Source organism: Sabethes cyaneus, chromosome 3, assembly GCF_943734655.1.
Source record: "Sabethes cyaneus chromosome 3, idSabCyanKW18_F2, whole genome shotgun sequence".
Lineage (NCBI taxonomy): Eukaryota > Metazoa > Arthropoda > Insecta > Diptera > Culicidae > Sabethes > Sabethes cyaneus.
The window spans coordinates 158,524,423-158,540,641 of NC_071355.1; the positions used below are offsets into that span (position 1 = coordinate 158,524,423).

The 16,219-nt window shown below is 39.6% G+C and overlaps 1 protein-coding gene across 1 annotated transcript in view; it reads right to left on the reverse strand.

Moving 5' to 3' along the window:
• The window catches only part of LOC128743000 (protein rolling stone), a 61,461-nt gene that overhangs the window by 35,174 nt on the left and 10,068 nt on the right, over nt 1-16,219 (reverse strand). The gene's annotated exons all lie outside the window — the stretch shown is intronic.

Here is a 16,219-nt window from a genome sequence, read left to right on the forward strand (position 1 = left end):
TTATAATCTTTGTCGTTTTCAAAATTTTTAAAACAACTGTTTCATTCTCATCGTAATTTTATATTTGTAGTAGTGTAGCTGTAATAAATTACTTGGATAAAACATGTAATATGATGTTGTTTATCAGACTCGCGAACGATACCCAGATAACACAAGATCGTAATAGAAAGTGCACATTAAGTCGTATGCAAGTCAATTTTACATTGGAATTGCATAATGATTAGAGTATGTCAAGGCGAAGTGTACAATAAGTTGTTTTGCGGTCGTGCGTGTCGTCATATACAACTTATTGCTGTGAATTGTAAAGCAGTATAGATGACTGTAACATTTAGTTATATCTTAATCGTATATTGAGGATTATTAAGTTGCGTGTTCCAAAAATTGTTGTATAGAATGCAAGATAGAATTATCAAAATTTGTGCACGTATATTGCCTCCACTTTGGTACTTATATGTTCTTATGTGGTGTGAAATATAACTTTTTCGTGCGGATATGATTTCGTATCTCTCAGTTGCAACCGAAATATACAAACCAAATTGTTTACTGGGTAACGGATAACAGAGATCGAAATATATGTCTCTGTAAAATATAAATGTAACATTTGGTGCAATAGAATTAAATAGAACATTTTCCTCACTGGCTCGTTAAAAAATTATTGGCGTGCACCCTGTGACTGAATCAGTATTTTTCTTCTACTTTTAACGCATTTCTTTAGCACTGTTGACTGTCGAAGTCGTTGTTTGATATTTGCTCAAAATACATCTATTGAAACATGTTTGTACAAGCGCATGCTTCTTGGCTACCAAATTCTGCTACAAGTGCCGATTCGGATGTTTACTGGCATCGTAAGATTTATAGCTTTCTCGACCGGGGATATTCCGCTTGATTTAATAGTTAGCATCGTACCTTCCAGCCAAGTCCCGGATGGAAATGGCAAAATTGGACTTAACGCACCTCATTATCTTCTTCTGCCGCTCTCGGTTCCTGGTTCCCGTTTTCTTGAAAGTTCTTTACCGCCTTTCCACACCTAGGTTCAGGGAAGGCACGATCACTTTGACTCAATTCACATTCATTTGACAGTACCGTCTCAGCCAAGCAAGATTTGACAAAGTTTCATATGGGACATTTGTAGAATTAGTTATTATCTACAATTTTGCTGAACGAAGTTTTGTTGTATCTTTTGTAGTTACGGCGCTATAATGCTAGTAACTCGTTAATGACTAAATGAACGTTCACTTAGTCTTTAATCTTCCCATATATAACTTTTTCAAATTCTGTATGACTGAGACGGTACTGCCAAATGAATGTGAATTGAGTCAAAGTGATTGTCCCATCCCTGCCTAGGTTCTCCTTATAAATCTTCAGAACATTGCATACCGTCATCCGGGGATACTTGCAACACCGGGGTTACTTGCAACACTTTTGCGCATCGCGCTTTTGACAGCTCTAACGCATTTGTTGGTTAACATAACCATTTGTAGTCAATGGGGTTTTATAGAAGGGACGTTTACCTATTGTTTAGTTAAGTTTAATCCATTATATAATTGATTTGCTTGTTTTTGTACGACTGGAAAGTAATTTCATTTTCAGAGTAGAAAAAATAGATGCGCAAAGTTGCGTCAGTGCATTGACATGAAATTATTTTTTATCGTTTGGTTCCTGTACACAATTAGTACATCATATAAGATAACAAACAGCAACTTTGATCTTTATTTATATTTTGAACTTGGGGAAGTGACGATAAATTCGTGATGTTACTTCCAATATGGCACGGCTTGCAGCACTTGTAAAATAGATAATTAGAGTAATAGACAGTATGTAAACAGTATGTTTGCATCTGTACGATGTTATTTTGTCTACTGCCACCTCCAGATAAATTAAAATTGTGAAAAATTCCACGTGCCTTGAAACGGCAATTTGAAGTTCGCCGACATGTTGAATTTTCTCCGAATATCTTTAAAAAAGCGATAGACAAAATTCGGAAACAAAACATGCCTCCAGTATCACTTGTTTTACTAGAAATATACTCAAAATATCTTAAAATGCTCATTCGCGGTTTGAAATCAAATTTAAAATCATAAGAAACGCAAAATCGGAAAAGTGTTGCAAGTAACCCCGTTTACTGGGTAACTTGCAACATCCCTATTTTCGGTTCATTCTACAGGCTCATTTAGTTGATATTTTTTCTCATAATGATAAATCAAAAGTACTGACCACTACACAAGTTTTGACTACTTACACTTGGATTTAAACGGTACACTTCGAAAGTTATACCAAGTTAAAGTTCAAAAGTGTTGCCAGTATCCCCGGATGACGGTACTGTTGATTTTGGCATTTTTAGCATTGTGGCCAATCACTTTGAATTTTCGAAATGTTTGTGCAAGATTTTTTTACGACGTGTGAGTTCCTGCTGCGCAACGAGGTGGAATATTTTGAAGAAACTTGCACCGGTTGTTCTCTATGTAAATAAAGTTATGTCAAATGGTTCCAGTTCCTGCCAAAAGAGACGTGCCGGTGACGCCCGAGGGGCGACCAGGTCTACTTTTAGTCAGACTTTATTGGAACAATGGGTGTTTCATTTTTTCATTTTGAATAGGTATGCACTTTTCATAAGTTATACGAGTTGATCTACTGTGTCAATAAAATTTCTAATGACTACTGTAGCGAAGAAAATTAATTTTCTACAAAAGTGAAACAAACTATTGCGTTCAGTGCATAAATTGTCAGAGAGGTTAAAAATACAGTGCTGCCACTATCGCGCAAAGAAAAATTCGGGCGAAGATGCGATAAAATGTCATATTAAAACGTGGTTTGCTCTCTCTGGCTTGGATAACGATAGTGTTCGGACGCGTTGAAAAGAAGGGCAGAAAATAACGGTACCGTCAGTTGAATAATGCGGTATTTCTTCGCAATTACCATGTTAGCGATCGAACGTGCTTGCGATTGCGCAAAAAGTGACTGAAAACGAGTTACGAACAAATCTTGCATAACTTTTCAAAAGGATAAGTAACCTAAGTAACATTGAGAGACTCTCTTTGGTGTCGCTCTCTTCCGATTATTGTGGGGACATAAATGCATTTCAACTAAAGTTTTCCCAACGATTAGCTAGTGAGAGAACAGACTCAAAAAGAATCTCGCATTGTTACATAGATCCTTTTGAAAAGTTACGCGAGAAATCCTTCAAATTTACACGCGCACCGTTCCGGGAGTGGTTAAAAATAGTGTTCGACATCGGAACGAAAATTGAAGTCCGGGTTCCGGTCCGGTCCGGTCCGGTTAAAAGGCTGCACCCCGCGTAGGCGAAAGCCTACGACTTGCCGGCTTGCTTAGTGACTGTTTTCGAACAGTCCAAAAATCCATTTCCAAAAATCGCAAGGTTAGATAGAAATTCGGCGTGGCTCGTCAAAGAAAAAAAGGGCTTCGGTGGCTCACGCGTGTTTTATCTCGCTCTAGCTGCTTCCACAGGCAAGCGGACTTTCGTGGCCGTCACTGCAGGAAAGTGCGGACACCGCAATATCTAGATTTGAAGTGTCGGCCCGTACCTGGTTGGAAACGACCACAATTGTGCAACCACATGGCAGAGGAGGAAGGGTCATCGAGGTCGGATTACCAGTGATTTTCTTAAAGTGAACAATCGTAGCAAAACAGTTTTTGTGTTCACCGCAGTAGCAAAGGGTGAGTGTTCGGCAGTGACAAAGTCAGGGAATTTTCACCCGCAGTCAAACCGGAGTTTTCGAGATTTGTGTAGTCACTCGGCAGAACTAACCCCATAGCGGGATTGCTAAGGACTTACAAAAGAGTGATCACTCGTAGGTCAGTGTACCGTCGCAAGCAGAAGAAAAAGAATATGACCTCTGGAAGATGGGCAGAGAAGGTAGTGCTTTTCCCAAATACTGTACCGAACTTGGAGCAGAGGAAGAACAGCCGTCCGCGGAGGCCATGTACAACACTCGGAGAGAATTCCTATTGGAGGGTGGGCGGCGCCAGTGTGCGGCTGCACTGCAGGAGATCTGTAGCAAAGGCGAGAAAGTGTAAAGGATCCGTTGTCGCAAAGCCCAATTTTACCAGAGCGGTGGAGCAACCAACGAACTTTGTAATGATGGGTAGGGTGCAGGATTGCGTAATACACTGGAAAGCAATCAACGAGAGGATGTGAATGCTGAGGATAAAAGGCCGTCTCTCCAACAACACCATCATAAACTTACATTGCCCACACGAAGGTAGACCCGACGACGAAAATGATCTACTACATCCTAAATGAACTAAAACGGTCAACGACCATCTTACCAACGTCACAGCTACTTTACGAGGCCTGGTGTTTAGAGGTATTTTCTATTTCCGCAAAGATATCCACAAAGCCACCTGGAGATCACCTGATCAACGAACATTGAATCAAATCGATCATATTCTCATCGATGGCTGGTTTTTTTTTCGAACATCACCAACATATGCTCGGTACGGGGTGCGGATATCGACTCGGATCATTAAAAGTACATGTGCGTTTAAAACAATGGACGGTTTTTACCTCGCGAAAAAGTCGCCCTCCTCAGTTAAACATTCGGCAATTAGATAACCCGCGAGTAAGGCGCGAGAGCCGAGAACTACGCGCCTTACTGGATGAAGCTCTGCTTTCCCCTGTGGAGCTAGATGCTTCGACCCTCGAAGACGAATGGAGTAGGATACGCACGGCCGTCAATAAGGTCTCAACCGCGGTGCTAAACAGGTGAGCCTCGAGCGCTCGAAATGGTTGGTTGAACGGGGAATACCAGCAAGCGATGGGGAGGGGAAAAACAGCTTGAAAAATCTATCTAAGTATTACCACGAGGGAGAATTTGGCGTTGACCACGATTCGGAGGCGGAAAAAGCGCCAGAAGGAGAACAGAGACACGCGCAAGGTTCACGAGAAGGTGAACCAAGCTCGTAAGGGTTACACACTTAAATCTGACAGGTACCTATACCTTATATGGACGAGGGAGGGAATCTAATCACAAACGAGCGCGAGATGGTCGACAGGTAGAATCAGTTCTTCGATCGTTAACCTCGGAGTACCTCCAAACGATAACAGCGTGCCTACCCAAGTAGCACACTTATCGCCCTTATGGTTGCAGAAACTTATTTATGACTTAAATTGGTTATAAATCGGTTGTCACAACCGATTTGTAACAACAGTGCTAGTAGGGTATCTCGAAGAGATCCGGCGAGAAATCGTTCAATTGAAGAATAACAGAGCCGCCTGAAAGGATCGGCTCCCGGGCCGGGAATCCCCGCAGGAACAGAAACTATCGGAGGAGTGGATGGAAGGTGTGGTTGGTCCCATCTACATAAGGCGTGTCAACGCCGCCTACAAGGTGCTCTCTAAGATTTTGTTACGTCGTCTTTCTCCAAAAGCAAGACAATTCGTAGGGCAGTATCAGGCGAGCTTTATGGGGGCCCGTGCTATTACGGATCAAATTTTTATTCTCCGACAAATCCTCCAGAAACGTCGGTAGTACAACGTGCCCACATATCATATTTTCGTGGATTTTAAGGCAACATACGATACAGTTGAACGCAAACAGCTATGACAGGTAATGCACGAGAACGGTTTTCCGGACAAAATGACGCGACTGATCAAAGATACCCTTTAGCGAGGTATATGCTACGTGCGCTTTTTGGGGACACTCTCAAGTCTTTTCTAATTAGGCAGAGGGTTGCGGCAAGGAGATGCATTCAACTATTCTGCTATTGAATTCAGCTATTGAATGTGTGATTCAGCGAGCGAGCATCTAAACGAGAGGAACGATCTTCAGCAAGAGTAACCAACAACTCCTGGCCTTCTCAGATGACTTCGACATCATCACTAGAAACCCTGGGACGGTGGAGGAAATCTACACCTGACTAAAAACGGAGGTTAGGAAGATTGGGTTACAAATCAATTCGTCGAAAACCAAATATGTGGTAGGAAGGGGCTCCAGACAAAACAACGTTTGCCTCCCACGGACAGTGGCTATTGACGGCGATGAACTGGAAGTGGTTGATGAGTTCGTATATTTGGGATATCTGGTCATCGCCGACAATAATACAAGTAAGGAGTTTCAACGACGCTTTCAAGCTGGATATCGAGCCAACTTTTTTTTCTCCGCAAGACGCCTCAATCAAGCAGCATGCGTCGCTCAAAGCTGACGATGTACAAAACGCTAACCAGACCAGCAGTCGTCTTCGGGCTTGAGACAGTAACTGTGCTCACGGAAGGCATACATACACTTGCCGTCTTTGAACGAAAGGCGTTGTGAACTATTTTTGGCGGAGTACAAACGGATAGCGGAGAGTGGCGTAGGCGCATGAACCACGAGTTGCAGGCACTACTTGGAGATATTCCCATCGTACACCTGGCGAAAGTTTTGTTAAACTACGGTAGGCCGGCCACGTCGCAAGGATGCCGTACGACTGTGCAGTGAAATCCGTTCTCTTCAAGAACTCCACCGGCAAGCAATGAAATAAAAGAATTGTGACTTTTTCAAAAATATTGTCGATTATATCCCCTTAAGTGCAAGATCAAGAGCAAGAGCAAGATGTGGTAGAGACATATTTATTTTAAAATTTGCATACTGACTAGTGCCAAAACCTTATGAGAAAACCATGATTGTTTATGATTGTTGCATATGAATGCTATAAAATCATGAATTAGTGATTTTTACACCGAAATCAAAAGAGTATTCAAAATTCTATAAAACAGTTTCTGCGTTTTTAAAACAATTAATTGGTATGCGCTATTCTACCTCACTTGTGCGTTCTATACAGTCCTCCATTACCATCAAATTGCTTCATTTTATGCCATTCAAAATATTTAATTTCATTTATTGGATTTTTTTGTGGGTTATCTAAATTCGGAGCAGATTTTGAGTGATCAAAATTCATCAAAATTTATTTATTGAAATAATGGGTCTCGTTCATGATGTGCAATAACAAAACAATCCAGCTCCCGCAATCAATCATTAACAATTTCGTTTTGCTGCAATCATGATTTGTCAATGTCGCTTAGTTTTGAATCGCTCAAACTGCATATCCACACTATTGTTCAGCGCTTGCTTGCCACTACCCTAAACTGTGCTTAATTCGTTGAACACTTTGTGTCGCTATAATTAGATCCGATGCGCTTGATGTTCGGTTTATTTTTATTGCCTCTATCCCATAGAGAGGGTGCCACTTGACAGATAATAGTAGGTTAGCAGCGGTAATTGCTGTGCTTGGTAAGTATCCCATCATTCTAAAACAATATGCTAATTTGAGAGGGCGATAGGAATATTGCGAAAGAGAAGAGGTTATCCGGAAGCAGCTCAAGGAGGGCCCTTCTGTGGCGTTACAAGTGCAAATTTTGCTTGCAGATTTTCAACATCAGTGCTCTATCATGTTTGGTTTCGGCACAGATTTTGTTAAGATTACTTATGATAATAGGATTTTCTATTTTACATATTGTTTTCTTACCAAAGTGCATAATTGGGGCATAAAACTTGATAACAGTTCGATAGGAAATTAGTTAGGAATCAAAGACAATGCTGGATTTTATAAAGGAAGTAAATGCCTTTTACTAGAAGAATTCAATGAACGTCACGTCATTTTATTCTTTTTATGAATTAAAAAAAATTAATTTTTTAAACCAACTAACACATGATTGGATAAGCTATTCGTTTAGAGAAAGACGTAATCCCACATCGTCTTATAATTACAGTTTTGAATTGAAACACCCCCAAATTGATTTTTCAACCGAGTTCTGCTCGTACTCGAAGGATTTGAATTGCAAATTTTTATAGCATAATGTCGCCTAAATATGAAAACATGCCCTTTATCTATTCGCATCCCACTGTTACATACATAACATCGCTGCTGCAGCAGCATCCGATGAAAGGGTGGTAGAAAAGAATAAAAAAACACGCTGCTCAGCGAAACTTAGGAATACATTTGACATTCGATTCTTGTTGACGTTCTTCCTATGCTACATCGAACCGGAACCCGCATGATGTCCCATTGGGACTGCACAAGGCAAGCGACACCGTGGCTAGGCGAGGATCGATATGTGATGCCCGGAGGTTTTTAGTTTGCTCGCATGGAAATTCTTCCTCTTCGAAGACCACCAATATGGATATTGGATAGCTTTGCACGATGATAGTTCCCCATGTGTGAGCTGTGAGCGTTCTATTGACAACATTTAGTGAATTAAAATGGCATGTGCCATCGGAAAACTTGCCCACATCGTTTGATTGGCGAAAAGTTTTGCCAAAAAGAACGGATTTAATTGCCTGTTAGCTATATGGAAGGTCAGCTAGCATAATTATCTGCGAAGTTGGATTCGTATCTGTACAAGATACAATTAATTTCCGGTTTGAGAATGCTTTTCTGTATATTGGTGGTTTGTGATATTTCAGTTGTCGAAACATAATGACAGATTTTCATTTCAATTTCTCCATGCATAGGGAAAAGGTTGACACGTAAATTCATACTTGTCGGTTAGTACCAAACTACAGGCATCCCCCGAATAGGGTAAGGGTACTGCTGTACGTCCAAAACGATTTCTTGGCTGTACATTATCCAACATAACTGATTTGTGGTTTTAACGATACTCCTAAAATTAGCTTTATTGGTTGATGGAAAAAACGGTGGGCGCACAGCTCATCGCCACATTCGGGGGATTCCTGTACCTATTATTCTTCTTAGCGAATGCATAGTTAGAATCTCTGGAGCTTATTCCCCTTGACAAAAGTGGTGCAAATGGAAGCAGATCAATGTGTGTCTGGTTGTAATGTTACGAGTATGTGTAGTGCTTCAGAGATTTGGTCTCAAACGAATATATGCATAATTTACGAATGGTGTCTATTCAAAGCTCGTTATTCTACTGTGAACGAATCGGACGTTGGCTTCAGATGAATGGTTTCTGGTTAGAATAGAAAAAGTAGACAGAGTTCTTCGCTTATATTTCGCATTCCAAGTAACAATCCCGTAAAACGACGTTTTACAGTTTTTTAAATTAGTTTTGACTAAGTTTTAGGTCATTCTTATGTTTATCTACATTTTTGCGAAACTTTGATGATATTTGCTAGATTAATGTATCAAAGAAATTATCTTTCCAAAGCTCCATATTTCCTATACCCTTGTTAGATCATTCTTCACCCAACTAAGGTTTTCCTACCGAGTCTCGTGATGAGGCTGCCATCTTTGTTTTTGTGTCCGAGACACGTAAATTAAAGCATCTACACCAAGGGACTCTCCCGACAGGGGAACAGACACTGGCAAGTATTTTCGCATGATTTATTTAATATGTTTGAGACTCATCCAAACTAATCTAATTGGATTTTATCTATAATTTAGTACGTAATAATCATAAGAAAATTTTCCTTTTGACCATTATAAAACCGGACGGTCACTAATTTAAGAGTTCAATTGGGTACGTTTTAATAAATTTAACAAATTTTTAATTCGGCAGACTTTTGAGTTAGAGCTTCCTCTGTTTGAATTGAATACTATACTAATTTTTTCCTACTGAGTGGACTCTGCACTTTACTACTGAATGAATATAGCCTTACTTTTCAACTTCATGACGATAAACATAAAAACTAAATGATTTGGTTGCATTTATAGCGCTATAGAGGCAGTAATTTGCGGAATAAAATAAATGTTATTACCGCATTCGACTGGTGATGCACAAACACCGTTGCACACACGGCAGCGCCGGTTTGCGTTCAGCGGCAGCGACAGTCGGCAGTCAACCGTACAGACAGATAACAAATAATTTTTCTCGTTCGATTGAATGATGGCACAAATCACTATCAAACAGCACATTCATGAGCACCGAGCACTTGAAAACAGTTTTTTTACGATCGCCGTTGTTTTCAAGAGAAATACTTTAAACATTTAAAATGCCAGAAAACCTATTTTCAGCCTATTACGCGCCGAACTGATTCACAAATTGTGATAAAAATACATTTAGTCATTACAAGTTTTTCATGTAAATTTGATTGTTAACATTTGCTAAATATCTGAGTGTGCTTTGGTATTCAAAAAAAGTTTTTAAGTTTGTGTTGAAGAGTGTCCCACATCAAATTGCATCACGGAAGAAACGCTATAGAAAATTAATATTGACCGATCCATTTCAAACTTGTAGACAATAAAATATAACTCATTAGTAAGCTTTTGGCATATTTATTTCATTCAACTTCAATACCATAACCGTGTGCTCGCACCTTACACTTAACTCCACTCATAAGGTTCTGTACAACATTTGGATGCAGCTTCTTATGTACGGAAACCAACTTTTTCTTCATGTATTCCTTCGATTTTACTTCTTTGGGATGCTTCCGTAGTGCTTGCTTCATAGTAGTTCAGTATTTTTCGATAGACCTTAGTTCCGGTGCGTTGGGGGGGAGGGGGGGGGGGGTACATGTCCTTGGGTACGAAAGTAACCCCGTTAGCTTCGTACCACTCCAGGACATCCTTTGAATAGTGGCACGAAGCTAGATTCGACCAGAAGTTCGTAGGGCCTTCGTGTTGCTTCAAGCAGACGCTTCCTTTAGGTAGAGTTATGGACATTAGCGGCACCAACATCAACAACACGTGGGCTCTTCCCTGTTTCAACATGGAACAGCCGACAAAGACGCCAACACACGCTTAGCAGCGAATATTGCCGACTTCAACATCAGACATCCGGCACGCCACGCTTAACACAAATATTGCCGACCTCAACATCAGACATCCGGCACCAATATCGATTGACATCAGCGTGCTGGAGTTCGCCCAGAACTTTCGCACGCCCGGATTCCTGACACAGCAGAATGCAGCCTTCGATGCAACCTGGATACACCTGGAGCATGTTCGGACACGAAAATCCTGACAACGCAGAATGTGCCAGCAGCTTAGGTTCAGAAGTAGACTTTAGCGGTAGCAGTAGTCAGTTCTTGTTAGACCTCAAGGTAGTGAAAACGTGTAAACTCTGTATTAGATTAAGTGATGGTGAATAAAAGTTTATTTTTTTATTAATATAAATGAACTCCTAACGTAACTGGCGCAGTCGTACGGCTTACCCTACGACTTAGTGAAAACTCGGACTAGCAAGCCAAATTAATCTATTAGTGAAAAGGCCCAACCCGTGGCATAGAAAATAGTGCACAATCAAAAACTGTTTCGGACAAAGTGCTAGTGTCAAACCATTGACTACGAGAACCCGGCTACAGTGTTCATCGAGAAGACGACGGCCATCCCTCAACCCGCAGGCGATTTGTGGTGCTCGGACCGGAAACAACTAAGTTGGTGGATTTTCATCCTTCAAGGGTAAAGAACCGTGAGTAACTTATTTCCTCTCCCTTTTTATGAAAAGATTTAACCCCGTTCCTAGAGTTAACGCATTAAAATATACTAGAAAAATGGAGCCAAACTTCCAACACCTGTTTGACTCGATTCAAAATATGGAGCAGCGAATCGGCGCTCTCCAGTTGGAAAATGAAAATCTCCGACAACAACAAAATCAGCAACAGCAACAGTTGCAACGACAGCAGCAGGCCCCCGTTGTGGAGGACCGGCGAATTGATTTCTATAGGATTCCTGATCCTATTAGAACGATTCCCTCTTTTGGTGGGAATAAGAAACAATTAAGTTCATGGCTGACATCAGCTAGAAGAACTTTAAATTTATTCAGGCCACTCGTAACAGCCGAATTACTCGCTGTTTACGAACAGGCTATAATAAACAAGATCGACGGCAAAGCCCGTGATACGATCTGTGTTAATGGAAACCCTTCGACGTTCGAAGAGGTGGCAACAGTCCTAGAAAGTGTTTATGGTGATCGTAACAATATTGCTACATACCAGACACAACTATGGTCAACAAAAATGCAAGATTCCTTGCACACGTACTACAAACGTACGAAAGAGATCATGATAAACATGAAATCTCTAGCCAAACGAAACGATACTTACAACCAACACTGGGTTGCAATAAATCATTTCTTAGAACAAGAAGTTCTAGCAGCTTTTATCAATGGACTGAGTAAACCATATTTTGGGTATGCCCAAACTGCTCAGCCAAGCGATTTAGAAACGGCATACGCATTCTTATGTCGCTTCCAAAACGCAGAAAAAACGAAATCTCAAACACAACCTGCACACGAGCAACCTCACCATAGCAAAGTTTACAAGCCATTTAACCAAGAAAAGAACTACAAACCATTCAATCAAGAGAAAAATTATTCCAATCCAAAACCTGGACCATCATCGGACAGAAACAGAATTACGCCCATGGATATCGACCCATCCCTTAGATCTAATCAACGAAATAGGCTTTTTAACCATACTGCCGAGAAGGACGAAGAAATTGAAACAGATAGTGAAGCTTCAGAAGCGGAAGAAGAGTCAAATTTTCAGATAGGCTCTTACAAGGACATTATGAAATAAATGCTACTAACGGCCTACCATTTATCACATTTAACATTTTTGGCAAACAGGCAAAAATCCTTATAGACAGTGGTGCAAATAAAAATTTCATATCTCCACATTTGGTTCCAAAAAACGTACGGATTCCATGCAAAACAATTAAAATTTCAAATAGCTTGGGTAGTCACAAAAGCAGTGAAAAGGTAGCCATTAAATTGTTTGCTACTGGCGAAAAAGCTAATTTTTACCTTCTCAGATTCCATTCATTTTTTGATGGTATTTTGGGATATGAAACTCTTTCAGAACTTGAAGCAATTTTGGATATTGCAAACCACAGACTCGTTTTACCAAAACAAACGGTCAAGCTGAACATACGAAATCTTGGATCACCGGAAATTAAACTTAATGCTCACACTGCTACAGTTTTGGAAATACCAGTAACAGAAAAAAGTTGTGACGTTCTACTAAAAAGACCAATCAGGATAGGAGACGCAGAAGTTCCTGCCGGACTCTACAAATCTCAAAATGGATTTATTAAAGCTCTAAGCATGAATTATGGCGAACAAATCACATTCAAATGGACAAAACCTGCACAAGTACACGGAATTCTCTCAAAAGTCGAAATTAATTTAAACCAAACTTCAGAACACGAAAAGCTAAGCTGTCAGGATGTCGCGAAACTCATTAGAATTTCGCACCTGAACATAGAAGAAAAACATGCTTTACTTAATGTACTTTCGAAACATTCAAATATTATACACGACGAAAATTTTAAATTATCGTGCACTTCATCCATACAACATCAAATAAAAACGGTTGACGACATACCCATCCATACAAAAACATATCGGTATCCCCACGTTCATAAGCAAGAGGTCGAAAAACAAATCAATGAAATGCTTGCTGATGGAATAATACAGCACTCGATTTCACCCTGGACCTCGCCCATCTGGATCGTGCCAAAAAAGGCCGATGCCAGCGGGAAACAGAAATGGCGCGTAGTCGTAGACTACCGTAAGCTAAATGAGAAGACGGTGGACGATAAATTCCCCATTCCTCTCATTGAAGAAATTCTAGATAAACTTGGCCGTAGTATCTACTTTACTACATTAGATTTAAAATCCGGATTTCACCAGATCCAGGTACACCCTAAAGACAGAGCTAAGACAGCATTTAGTACTGATAAGGGACTCTTTGAATTTATTCGCATGCCATTTGGTCAATGGACGCACCGGCAACATTCCAACGCGTTATGAATAACATTCTAGGGAACCTTATTGGCACCCGTTGCTTAGTGTATTTAGACGATATCATCATTTTTGGGAATTCTTTGCAACAACACCTTGATAACCTAAACAAAGTACTTCAACGACTTGCTCAAGCCAATCTAAAAATCCAATTTGACAAATGTGAATTTTTACAAAAACAATGTGAATTTTTAGGTCATATAATAACACAAGATGGTATTAAACCCAACCCGGATAAAATAGAGAAAATTCTCAACTGGCCAATCCCTAAAACAACCACACAAATTAAAGGTTTCCTAGGACTATTAGGCTATTACAGAAAATTTATACGAGATTTTGCAAAATTTACAAAACCACTGACGAAATGTTTGAAAAAAGATACAAAAATTGTCCACGATGAAGAATTTATTAGGTGCTTTACCGAGTGTAAACATTTATTGACCACGGATCCTATTTTAAAGTACCCTGACTTTAATAAAAAATTTATTCTTGAAACAGATGCAAGCGACTACGCACTCGGCGCAGTTCTATCCCAAAAATTCGAAAATGGCAAAGAACACCCAATAGCGTACGCCTCTAGAACATTAAACGACACAGAATGCAACTACTCAGCCACCGAAAAAGAACTATTAGCAATAGTGTGGGCGACTAAACATTTCAGACCCTATGTTTACGGCACACATTTCGAGATTCGGACTGATCACAAACCCCTTATCTGGCTTAGGCAAAAAAATGATTTAAACAGGAGACTTCTCCACTGGAAATTAGCCCTTGAAGAACTTGAATTCGAAATCAAGTATAAGAAAGGAACACTAAATGGAAACGCAGATGCTCTATCCAGAGTTCAAACTGAAATAAATTCAAATACTTCCACTATGACCCAGCACTCAGCTGATAGTGATGATGGTGATTTTATTCCTTCTACAGAGAGACCACTGAATGAATTTAGGAATCAAATAGTCTTAGAAATTTCCGACGCGGATAATATCGAAGCCACCAGTGCCTTTGGAAATTATCATAGAGTAACAATAAGGAAGCCAGTGTTTAGCCCAGCTATCCTCATTAACATTTTGAAAGACTACGCTTCACCAAATTGTATTAACGGCTTGCTCTGCGATAAACGCACACTTCTGAATTTACAAACAATATACAAAAATTATTTTTCTAGAGCAAAAACATTTAAAATCTTTTGGACCGAAAAAATGCTCGAAGACGTCACAGACGAACTCGAACAAGACCTAGTCATTCAAAGACAACACAATGCTAACCATAGGGGCATCAATGAAACAAAAGCCCATATTTCTCGAAAATATTTCTTTCCAGGCATGAAAAGTAAAATCACGAAGTTCATTAACATCTGTAAATCCTGTCAAAAGGCTAAGTACGAAAGACGTCCATATAAACAAAAATATGAATTAACAGCAACACCCACGAAGCCGTTGCAAATTGTTCATATGGATATCTTCATCATTAATAATAATAACTTCCTAACGCTTTGCGATAGATTTTCGCGACTAACCATGGCTATTCCCATAAGAACCCGTAACACTATACATATACTAAAAGCAATAACACACTATTTGGCAAATGTTGGTAAACCTTCCCTTCTCGTCATGGACCAAGAAGCTTCTTTTACATCCACAACTATAAAAGAATTTCTCGAAGAACACGACATAGAATATCATTTCACATGTGTTGGGCAATCCTCCTCAAATGGAACCGTAGAAATCGTCCATAGAACATTGAGAGAATTGCACAACATTCTAACGAACAAAGAGTCAACCAAAGACTTATCAGACAAAGCAAAAATAAATCTAGCAGTGTCTATTTACAACGACTCTATACACTCAAAAACCATGCTGACCCCAAAAGAATTATTTTTCGGATTCCGTAACGAAGACTCTGTCCCCACAAACCTTGATGAAAGAATCAAGCAAAAAGAAGAATTCTACAGGAACTTTTCTACAAGGCACGAAAGAATGAAGATAAAAGACCTAGACAAAATCAACAGGCCCAGAGAAGAACCTGAAGAATTTCTACCAAATGACAAAGTCTTTGAGAGGAAAAGAAATAATCTGAAACACCAAGAAAGATACCGAGAAATAACAGTAGTTGATAACATGCGTACTAACATCATCGACGAAAACGGAAGGAAAATTCATAAAACTAAACTGAAACGCAAAAGGAAGACTTAACTGTAACCAATATTAATTTTTTCTGTTTCTTTTTCTTTACCATTTCAGCAACAACATGACACATATGATAAACGCAATCCTTGTTACCTTATCCCTTATCATCATATCAACACCCAGTCCATTATCTCATCTAGAGATAACCGATCTAAGTAATAACCCCGGCATATTTGCCATTAAATCAGGAAGAGTTTTTATAAAACAAGGTTACCATAAATTAATTCATGAATTCAAACTTCATCCATTTCATTCTATCTTGAGACAATACGAAACTATCATTGCAGATTTAGAACAAAATTCACAACTAGGGGAAATAACCAAAATTCTTAAACAAAAGCATAATCAAGCTAGCATTACTTTACAAAATTTGACACCAAAACGCAGA